A 12,130-nucleotide genomic window follows, 5' to 3' on the forward strand; every position below is an offset into this window, starting at 1 on the left:
TTCGGTTTCATTCCATTCAATTCCATTTCATTCCATTCCAATCCATTCCATTCCATTCCATTCATTTCCATGCTTGTTGATTCCATTCCATTCCATGCCATTCAATTCCATTGCATTCCATCCTATTCGTGCTGATTCCATTCCATTCCATTCCATTCAATTCCATTTGGGTTGATTCCATTCATTCCATTCCATTCCATTCCATTCCATTCCATGCCATTCCATTCCATTCGGGTTGATTCCATTCCATTCCATTCCATTCCATTCCATTCCATTCCATTCCATTTCATTCGGGTTTATTGCATTCCGTTCCATTCCATTCCATTCCATTCCATTCCATTCCATTCCATTCCATTCCATTCGGGATGATTCCATTCCATTCCATTCCATTCGGCTTGATTCCATTCCATTCCATTCCATTCCATTCCATTCCATTGGTTTTGATTCCATTCCATTAAATTCCTTTCCATTCGGGTTGATTCCATTCCATTCAATTCCATTCGATTCCATTCCATTCCATTCGATTCCATTCTCGTTGATTCCATTCCATTACATTACATTCCATTCGGGTTATTTCCATTCCATTCCATTCAATTCCACTCGGGTTGTTTCCATTATATTCTATTCTGGTTGATTCCATGCCATTCCATTCCATTCCATTCGGGTTGATTCCATTCCATTCCTTTCCATTCCATTCCATTATATTCGGATTGATTCCATTCCATTCCATTCCATTCCATTCCATTCCTTTCAGGTTGACTCCTTTCCATTCCATTCCATTCCATTCCATTCCATTCGGGATGATTCCATTCCATTCCATTTCATTCCATTCCATTCGTGTTACATCCATTCCATTCCATTCCATTCCATTCCATTCGGGTTGATTCCGTATCATTCTATTCCATTCCATTCCATTACATTCCATTCCTCTGCATTCCTTTGTGGGTGATTCTATTCCATTCCATTCCATTCCATTCCATTCCATTCGGATTGATTCCATTCCATTCCATTCCATTCCATTCAACTCCATTCCATTCCTTTCCATTCCATTTGGGTTAACTCCATTGCATTCCATTCCATTCCATTCCATTCCATTCCATTCCATTCCATTCCATTCCAATCGGGTTGATTCCATTCCATTCCATTCCATTCCATTCCATTCCATTTCATTCGATTTGATACCATTCCATTCCATTCCATTCCATTCCATTCCATTCCATTACTTTCAGGTTGACTCCATTCCATTCCATTCCATTCCATTCCATTCCATTCCATGCCATTCCATTGGGGATGATTCCATTCCATTCCATTCGTGTTACATACATTCCATTCCATTCAATTCCATTCCATTCGGGTTGATTCCAAATCATTCTATTCCATTCCATTCCGTTCCATTCCATTCCACTCCATTCCTTTCGGGGTGATGCTATTCCATTCCATTCCATTCCTTTCCATTCCATTCCATTCCATTCCATTCGGGTTGATTCCATTCCATTCCATTCCCTTCCACTCCCTTCCATTCCATTTGGGTTAACTCCATTCCATTCCATTCCATTCCATTGCATTCCATTCCATTCCATTCCAATCGGGTTGATTCCATTCCATTCCATTCCATTCTATTCCATTCAATGCCATTCGTGTTGTTTCCATTCCATTCCATTCCATTCCATTCCATTCGGGTTGACTCCATTCCATTGCATTCCCTTCCATTCCCTTCCATTCCATTCCATTCCATTTGGGTTAACTCCATTCCAATCCATTCCATTCCATTCCATTCCATTCCATTCCATTCCATTCCATTCCATGCCATTCCAATCGGGTTGACTCCATTCCATTCCATTCCATTCCATTCTATTCCATTCCATGCCATTCGTGTTGTTTCCATTCCATTCCATTCCATTCCATTCGGGTTGATTCCATTCCATTCCATTCCATTCGTGTTGATTCCATTCCATTCCATTCCATTCGTGTTGATTCCATTCCATTCCATTCCATTCGCCTGGATTCCAATCCATTCCAATCCATTCCATTCGGGTTGATTCCATTCCATTCCATTCCATTCCATTCCATTCCATTCCATTCCAGTACATTCCATTCGGGTTGATTCCATTGCATTCCATTCCATTCCATTCCATTCCATTCCATTCCATTCCATTCCATTCCATTCCATTCCATTTGTGTTGATTCCATTCCATTCCATTCCATTTCATTCCATTTCATTCCATGCTATTCCATTCCATTCTATTCCATACGGGTTGAATCCATTCCATTCCATTCCATTACATTACATAAGACTTGATCCCATTCCATTCCATTCGGGTTTATTCCATCCCAGTCCATTCCATTCCATTCCATTCCATTCCATTCCATTCCATTCCATTCCATTCGGCTTGATTCCTTTCCATTCCATTCCATCCCGTTCCATTCCATTCCATTCCATTCGTGTTGATTCCAATCCATTCACTTCCATTCCATTCCATTCATTTCGGGTTGATTCCATTCCATTCCATTCCATTCCATTCCATTCCATTCCATTCCATTCCATTCGGGTTGATTCCATTCCATTCCAATTCATTCCATTCGGGTTACTTCCATTCCATTCAATTCCATTCCATTCGGGTTGATTCCATTTCATTCCATTCCATTCGTGTTGATTCCATTCCATTCCATTCCATTCCATTCCATTCCATTCGGGTTGATTCCATTCCATTCCATTCCATTCCATTCCATTCCATTCCATTCCATTCCATTCCATTCGGGTTGATGCCATTCCATTCCATTCCATTCGGGTTGATTCCATTGCATTCCATTCCATTCCATTCCATTCCATTTGGTTTGATTCCATTCCATTCCATTCCATTCCATTCCATTTCATTCCATGCTATTCCATTCCATCCTATTGCATTCGGGTTGATTCCATTCCATTCCATTCCATTCCATTCCATTACATAAGACTTGATTCCATTCCATTCCATTCGGGTTTATTCCATCCCATTCCATTCCATCCCGTTCCATTCCATTCCATTCCGTTCGTGTTGATTCCATTCCATTCACTTCCATTCCATTCCATTCCATTCGGGTTGATTCCATTCCATTCCATTCCATTCCATTCCATTCCATTACATATGACTTGATTCCATTCCATTCCATTCGGGTTTATTCCATCCCATTCCATTCCATCCCGTTCCATTCCATTCCATTCCATTCGTGTTGATTCCATTCCATTCACTTCCATTCCATTCCATTCCATTCGGGTTGATTCCATTCCATTCCATTCCATTCCATTCCATTCCAATCCATTCCATTCGGGTTATTTCCATTCCATTCCATTCCATTCCATTCGGGTTGATTCCATTCCATTCCATTCGGGTTGATTCCATTCCATTCCATTCCATTCCATTCCATTTGGTTTGATTGCATTCCATTCCATTCCATTCCATTCCGTTCCATTGCATTCCACTCGGATTGACTCCATTCCATTCCATTCCATTTCATTCCATTCGGTTTCATTCCATTCAATTCCATTTCATTCCATTCTAATCCATTCCATTCCATTCCATTCCTTTCCATGCTTGCTGATTCCATTCCATTCCATGCCATTCAATTCCATTGCATTCCATCCCATTTGTGCTGATTCCATTCCATTCCATTCCATTCAATTCCATTTGGGTTGATTCCATTCATTCCATTCCATTCCATTCCATTCCATTCCATGCCATTCCATTCCATTCGCGTTGATTCCATTCCATTCCATTCCATTCCATTCCATTCCATTCCATTCCATTCGGGTTTATTGCATTCCGTTCCATTCCATTCCATTCCATTCCATTCCATTCCATTCCATTCGGGATGATTCCATTCCATTCCATTCCATTCGGCTTGATTCCTTTCCATTCCATTCCATTCCATTCCATTCCATTCCATTGGTTTTGATTCCATTCCATTAAATTCCTTTCCATTCGGGTTGATTCCATTCCATTCAATTCCATTCGATTCCATTCCATTCCATTCGATTCCATTCTCGTTGATTCCATTCCATTACATTCCATTCCATTCGGGTTATTTCCATTCCATTCCATTCAATTCCACTCGGGTTGTTTCCATTATATTCTATTCTGGTTGATTCCATGCCATTCCATTCCATTCGGGTTGATTCCATTCCATTCCTTTCCATTCCATTCCATTATATTCGGATTGATTCCATTCCATTCCATTCCATTCCATTCCATTCCTTTCAGGTTGACTCCTTTCCATTCCATTCCATTCCTTTCCATTCCATTCCATTCCATTCGGGATGATTCCATTCCATTCCATTTCATTCCATTCCATTCGTGTTACATCCATTCCATTCCATTCCATTCCTTTCCATTCGGGTTGATTCCGTATCATTCTATTCCATTCCATTCCGTTACATTCCATTCCACTGCATTCCTTTGTGGGTGATTCTATTCCATTCCATTCCATTCCATTCCATTCCATTCCATTCGGGTTGATTCCATTCCATTCCTTTCCATTCCATTCAACTCCATTCCATTCCTTTCCATTCCATTTGGGTTAACTCCATTGCATTCCATTCCATTCCATTCCATTCCATTCCATTCCATTCCATTCCATTCCATTCCAATCGGGTTGATTCCATTCCATTCCATTCCATTCCATTCCATTCGATTTGATGCCATTCCATTCCATTCCATTCCATTCCATTCCATTCCATTCCATTCCATTACTTTCAGGTTGACTCCATTCCATTCCATTCCATTCCATTCCATGCCATTCCATTCGGGTTGATTCCATTCCATTCCATTCGTGTTACATACATTCCATTCCATTCAATTCCATTCCATTCGGGTTGATTCCAAATCATTCTATTCCATTCCATTCCGTTCCATTCCATTCCACTCCATTCCTTTCGGGGTGATGCTATTCCATTCCATTCCATTCCTTTCCATTCCATTCCATTCCATTCCATTCGGGTTGATTCCATTCCATTCCATTCCCTTCCACTCCCTTCCATTCCATTCCATTCCATTTGGGTTAACTCCATTCCATTCCATTCCATTCCATTGCATTCCATTCCATTCCATTCCAATCGGGTTGATTCCATTCCATTCCATTCCATTCTATTCCATTCAATGCCATTCGTGTTGTTTCCATTCCATTCCATTCCATTCCATTCGGGTTGATTCCATTCCATTCCATTCCCTTCCACTCCCTTCCATTCCATTCCATTCCATTTGGGTTAACTCCATTCCATTCCATTCCATTCCATTCCATTCCATTCCATGCCATTCCAATCGGGTTGATTCCATTCCATTCCATTCCATTCCATTCTATTCCATTCCATGCCATTCGTGTTGTTTCCATTCCATTCCATTCCATTCCATTCGGGTTGATTCCATTCCATTCCATTCCATTCCATTCGTGTTGATTCCATTCCATTCCATTCCATTCGTGTTGATTCCATTCCATTCCATTCCATTCGCGTGGATTCCATTCCATTCCAATCCATGCCATTCGGGTTGATTCCATTCCATTCCATTCAATTCCATTCCATTCCATTCCATTCCATTCGGGTTGATTCCATTCCATTCCATTCCATTCCATTCCATTCCATTCCATTCCATTCCATTCCATTTGGGTTGATTCCATTCCATTCCATTCCATTTCATTCCATTTCATTCCATGCTATTCCATTCCATTCTATTCCATACGGGTTGATTCCATTCCATTCCATTCCATTACATTACATAAGACTTGATCCCATTCCATTCCATTCGTGTTTATTCCATCCCAGTCCATTCCATTCCATTCCATTCCATTCCATTCCATTCCATTCCATTCGGCTTGATTCCTTTCCATTCCATTCCATCCCGTTCCATTCCATTCCATTCCATTCGTGTTGATTCCATTCCATTCACTTCCATTCCATTCCATTCCTTTCGGGTTGATTCCATTCCATTCCATTCCATTCCATTCCATTCCATTCCATTCCATTCCATTCGGGTTGATTCCATTCCATTCCAATTCATTCCATTCGGGTTACTTCCATTCCATTCAATTCCATTCCATTAGGGTTGATTCCATTTCATTCCATTCCATTCGTGTTGATTCCATTCCATTCCATTCCATTCCATTCCATTCGGGTTGATTCCATTGAATTCCATTCCATTCCATTCCATTCCATTCCATTCCATTCCATTCGGGTTGATTCCATTCCATTCCATTCCATTCCATTCAACTCCATTCCATTCCTTTCCATTCCATTTGGGTTAACTCCATTGCATTCCATTCCATTCCATTCCATTCCATTCCATTCCATTCCATTCCAATCGGGTTGATTCCATTCCATTCCATTTCATTCCATTCCATTCCATTCCATTCCATTCGATTTGATACCATTCCATTCCATTCCATTCCATTCCATTCCATTCCATTACTTTCAGGTTGACTCCATTCCATTCCATTCCATTCCATTCCATTCCATTCCATTCCATGCCATTCCATTCGGGTTGATTCCATTCCATTCCATTCGTGTTACATACATTCCATTCCATTCAATTCCATTCCATTCGGGTTTATTCCAAATCATTCTATTCCATTCCATTCCGTTCCATTCCATTCCACTCCATTCCTTTCGGGGTGATGCTATTCCATTCCATTCCATTCCTTTCCATTCCATTCCATTCCATTCCATTCGGGTTGATTCCATTCCATTCCATTCCCTTCCACTCCCTTCCATTCCATTCCATTCCATTTGGGTTAACTCCATTCCATTCCATTCCATTCCATTGCATTCCATTCCATTCCATTCCAATCGGGTTGATTCCATTCCATTCCATTCCATTCTATTCCATTCAATGCCATTCGTGTTGTTTCCATTCCATTCCATTCCATTCCATTCGGGTTGATTCCATTCCATTCCATTCCCTTCCACTCCCTTCCATTCCATTCCATTCCATTTGGGTTAACTCCATTCCATTCCATTCCATTCCATTCCATTCCATTCCATGCCATTCCAATCGGGTTGACTCCATTCCATTCCATTCCATTCCATTCCATTCTATTCCATTCCATGCCATTCGTGTTGTTTCCATTCCATTCCATTCCATTCCATTCCATTCGGGTTGATTCCATTCCATTCCATTCCATTCGTGTTTATTCCATTCCATTCCATTCCATTCGTGTTGATTCCATTCCATTCCATTCGCGTGGATTCCATTCCATTCCAATCCATTCCATTCGGGTTGATTCCATTCCTTTCCATTCCATTCCATTCCATTCGGGTTGATTCCATTCCATTCCATTCCATTCCATTCCATTTGGGTTGATTCCATTCCATTCCATTCCATTTCATTCCATTTCATTCCATGCTATTCCATTCCATTCTATTCCATACGGGTTGATTCCATTCCATTCCATTCCATTACATTACATAAGACTTGATCCCATTCCATTCCATTCGGGTTTATTCCATCCCAGTCCATTCCATTCCATTCCATTCCATTCCATTCCATTCCATTCCATTCCATTCGGCTTGATTCCTTTCCATTCCATTCCATCCCGTTCCATTCCATTCCATTACATTCGTGTTGATTCCATTCCATTCACTTCCATTCCATTCCATTCCTTTCGGGTTGATTCCATTCCATTCCATTCCATTCCATTCCATTCCATTCCATTCCATTCGGGTTCATTCCATTCCATTCCAATTCATTCCATTCGGGTTACTTCCATTCCATTCAATTCCATTCCATTCGGGTTGATTCCATTTCATTCCATTCCATTCGTGTTGATTCCATTCCATTCCATTCCATTCCATTCCATTCGGGTTGATTCCATTCCATTCCATTCCATTCCATTCCATTCGGGTTGATTCCATTGCATTCCATTCCATTCCATTCCATTCCATTCCATTCCATTCCATTTGGTTTGATTCCATTCCATTCCATTCTATTCCATTCCATTTCATTCCATGCTATTCCATTCCATCCTATTGCATTCGGGTTGATTCCATTCCATTCCATTCCATTCCATTCCATTCCATTACATAAGACTTGATTCCATTCCATTCCATTCGGGTTTATTCCATCCCATTCCATTCCATCCCGTTCCATTCCATTCCATTCCATTCGTGTTGATTCCATTCCATTCACTTCCATTCCATTCCATTCCATTCGGGTTGATTCCATTCCATTCCATTCCATTCCATTCCATTCCATTCCATTCCAATCCATTCCATTCGGGTTATTTCCATTCCATTCCATTCCATTCCATTCGGGTTGATTCCATTCCATTCCATTCGGGTTGATTCCATTACATTCCATTCCATTCCATTCCATTTGGGTTGACTGCATTCCATTCCATTCCATTCCATTCCATTCCAATCCGTTCCATTGCATTCCACTCGGATTGACTCCATTCCATTCCATTCCAGTTCATTCCATTCCGTTTCATTCCATTCAATTCCATTTCATTCCATTCCAATCCATTCCATTCCATTCCATTCCTTTCCATGCTTGTTGATTCCATTCCATTCCATGCCATTCAATTCCATTGCATTCCATCCCATTCGTGCTGATTCCATTGCATTCCATTCCATTCAATTCCATTTGGGTTGATTCCATTCATTCCATTCCATTCCATTCCATTCCATTCCATGCCATTCGATTCCATTCGGGTTGATTCCATTCCATTCCATTCCATTCCATTCCATTCCATTCCATTCGGGTTTATTGCATTCCGTTCCATTCCATTCCATGCCATTCCATTCCATTCCATTCGGGATGATTCCATTCCATTCCATTCCATTCGTCTTGATTCCATTCCATTCCATTCCATTCCATTCCATTGGTTTTGATTCCATTCCATTAAATTCCTTTCCATTCGGGTTGATTCCATTCCATTCAATTCCATTCGATTCCATTCCATGCCATTCGATTCCATTCTCGTTGATTCCATTCCATTACATTGCATTCCATTCTGGTTATTTCCATTCCATTCCATTCAATTCCACTCGGGTTGTTTCCATTATATTCTATTCTGGTTGATTCCATGCCATTCCATTCCATTCCATTCGGGTTGATTCCATTCCATTCCTTTCAATTCCATTCCATTATATTCGGATTGATTCCATTCCATTCCATTCCATTCCATTCCATTCCATTCCATTCCTTTCAGGTTGACTCCTTTCCATTCCATTCCATTCCATTCCATTCCATTCCATTCCATTCCATTCGGGATGATTCCATTCCATTCCATTTCATTCCATTCCATTCGTGTTACATCCATTCCATTCCATTCCATTCCATTCGGGTTGATTCCGTGTCATTCTATTCCATTCCATTCCATTACATTCCATTCCTCTGCATTCCTTTGTGGGTGATTCTATTCCATTCCATTCCATTCCATTCCATTCCTTTCGGGTTGATTCCATTCCATTCCATTCCATTCAACTCCATTCCATTCCATTCCATTCCATTTGGGTTAACTCCATTGCATTCCATTCCATTCCATTCCATTGCATTCCATTCCATTCCATTCCATTCCAATCGGGTTGATTCCATTCCATTCCATTCCATTCCATTCCATTCCATTCCATTCGATTTGATACCATTCCATTCCATTCCATTCCATTCCATTCCATTCCATTCCATTACTTTCAGGTTGACTCCATTCCATTCCATTCCATTCCATTCCATTCCATTCCATGCCATTCCATTCGGGATGATTCCATTCCATTCCATTCGTGTTACATACATTCCATTCCATTCAATTCCATTCCATTCGGGTTGATTCCAAATCATTCTATTCCATTCCATTCCGTTCCATTCCATTCCACTCCATTCCTTTCGGGGTGATGCTATTCCATTCCATTCCATTCCTTTCCATTCCATTCCATTCCATTCCATTCGGGTTGAATCCATTCCATTCCATTCCCTTCCACTCCCTTCCATTCCATTCCATTCCATTTGGGTTAACTCCATTCCATTCCATTCCATTCCATTCCATTGCATTCCATTCCATTCCATTCCAATCGGGTTGATTCCATTCCATTCCATTCCATTCTATTCCATTCAATGCCATTAGTGTTGTTTCCATGCCATTCCATTCCATTCCATTCGGGTTGATTCCATTCCATTCCATTCCCTTCCACTCCCTTCCATTCCATTCCATTCCATTTGGGTTAACTCCATTCCATTCCATTCCATTCCATTCCATTCCATTCCATTCCATTCCATGCCATTCCAATCGGGTTGACTCCATTCCATTCCATTCCATTCCATTCCATTCTATTCCATTCCATGCCATTCGTGTTGTTTCCATTCCATTCCATTCCATTCCATTCGGGTTGATTCCATTCCATTCCATTCCATTCGTGTTGATTCCATTCCATTCCATTCCATTCGTGTTGATTCCATTCCATTCCATTCCATTCGCGTGGATTCCAATCCATTCCAATCCATTCCATTCGGGTTGATTCCATTCCATTCCATTCCATTCCATTCCATTCCATTCCATTCGGGTTGATTCCATTGCATTCCATTCCATTCCATTCCATTCCATTCCATTCCATTCCATTCCATTCCATTCCATTTGGGTTGATTCCATTCCATTCCATTCCATTTCATTCCATGCTATTCCATTCCATTCTATTCCATACGGGTTGATTCCATTCCATTCCATTCCATTACATTACATAAGACTTGATCCCATTCCATTCCATTCGGGTTTATTCCATCCCAGTCCATTCCATTCCATTCCATTCCATTCCATTCCATTCCATTCCATTCCATTCCATTCCATTCCATTCGGCTTGATTCCTTTCCATTCCATTCCATCCCGTTCCATTCCATTCCATTCCATTCGTGTTGATTCCATTCCATTCACTTCCATTCCATTCCATTCCTTTCGGGTTGATTCCATTCCATTCCATTCCATTCCATTCCATTCCATTCCATTCGGGTTGATTCCATTCCATTCCAATTCATTCCATTCGGGTTACTTCCATTCCATTCAATTCCATTCCATTCGGGTTGATTCCATTTCATTCCATTCCATTCGTGTTGATTCCATTCCATTCCATTCCATTCCATTCCATTCCATTCGGGTTGATTCCATTCCATTCCATTCCATTCCATTCCATTCCATTCCATTCCATTCCATTCCATTCGGGTTGATGCCCTTCCATTCCATTCCATTCCATTCCATTCGGGTTGATTCCATTGCATTCCATTCCATTCCATTCCATTCCATTCCATTCTATTTGGTTTGATTCCATTCCATTCCATTCCATTCCATTCCATTTCATTCCATGCTATTCCATTCCATCCTATTGCATTCGGTTTGATTCCATTCCATTCCATTGCATTCCATTGCATTACATAAGACTTGATTCCATTCCATTCCATTCGGGTTTATTCCATCCCATTCCATTCCATCCCGTTCCATTCCATTCCATTCCATTCGTGTTGATTCCATTCCATTCACTTCCATTCCATTCCATTCCATTCGGGTTGATTCCATTCCATTCCATTCTATTCCATTCCATTCCATTACATAAGACTTGATTCCATTCCATTCCATTCGGGTTTATTCCATCCCATTCCATTCCATCCCGTTCCATTCCATTCCATTCCATTCGTGTTGATTCCATTCCATTCACTTCCATTCCATTCCATTCCATTCGGGTTGATTCCATTCCATTCCATTCCATTCCATTCCATTCCATTCCAATCCATTCCATTCGGGTTATTTCCATTCCATTCCATTCCATTCCATTCGGGTTGATTCCATTCCATTCCATTCGGGTTGATTCCATTCCATTCCATTCCATTCGATTCCATTTGGGTTGATTGCATTCCATTCCATTCCATTCCATTCCGTTCCATTGCATTCCACTCGGATTGACTCCATTCCATTCCATTCCATTTCATTCCATTCGGTTTCATTCCATTCAATTCCATTTCATTCCATTCTAATCCATTCCATTCCATTCCATTCCTTTCCATGCTTGTTGATTCCATTCCATTCCATGCCATTCAATTCCATTGCATTCCATCCCATTCGTGCTGATTCCATTCCATTCCATTCCATTCAATTCCATTTGGGTTGATTCCATTCATTCCATTCC

This window comes from Pan paniscus, chromosome 23 (assembly GCF_029289425.2).
Source record: "Pan paniscus chromosome 23, NHGRI_mPanPan1-v2.0_pri, whole genome shotgun sequence".
In the NCBI taxonomy this organism is placed as follows: Eukaryota; Metazoa; Chordata; class Mammalia; order Primates; family Hominidae; genus Pan; species Pan paniscus.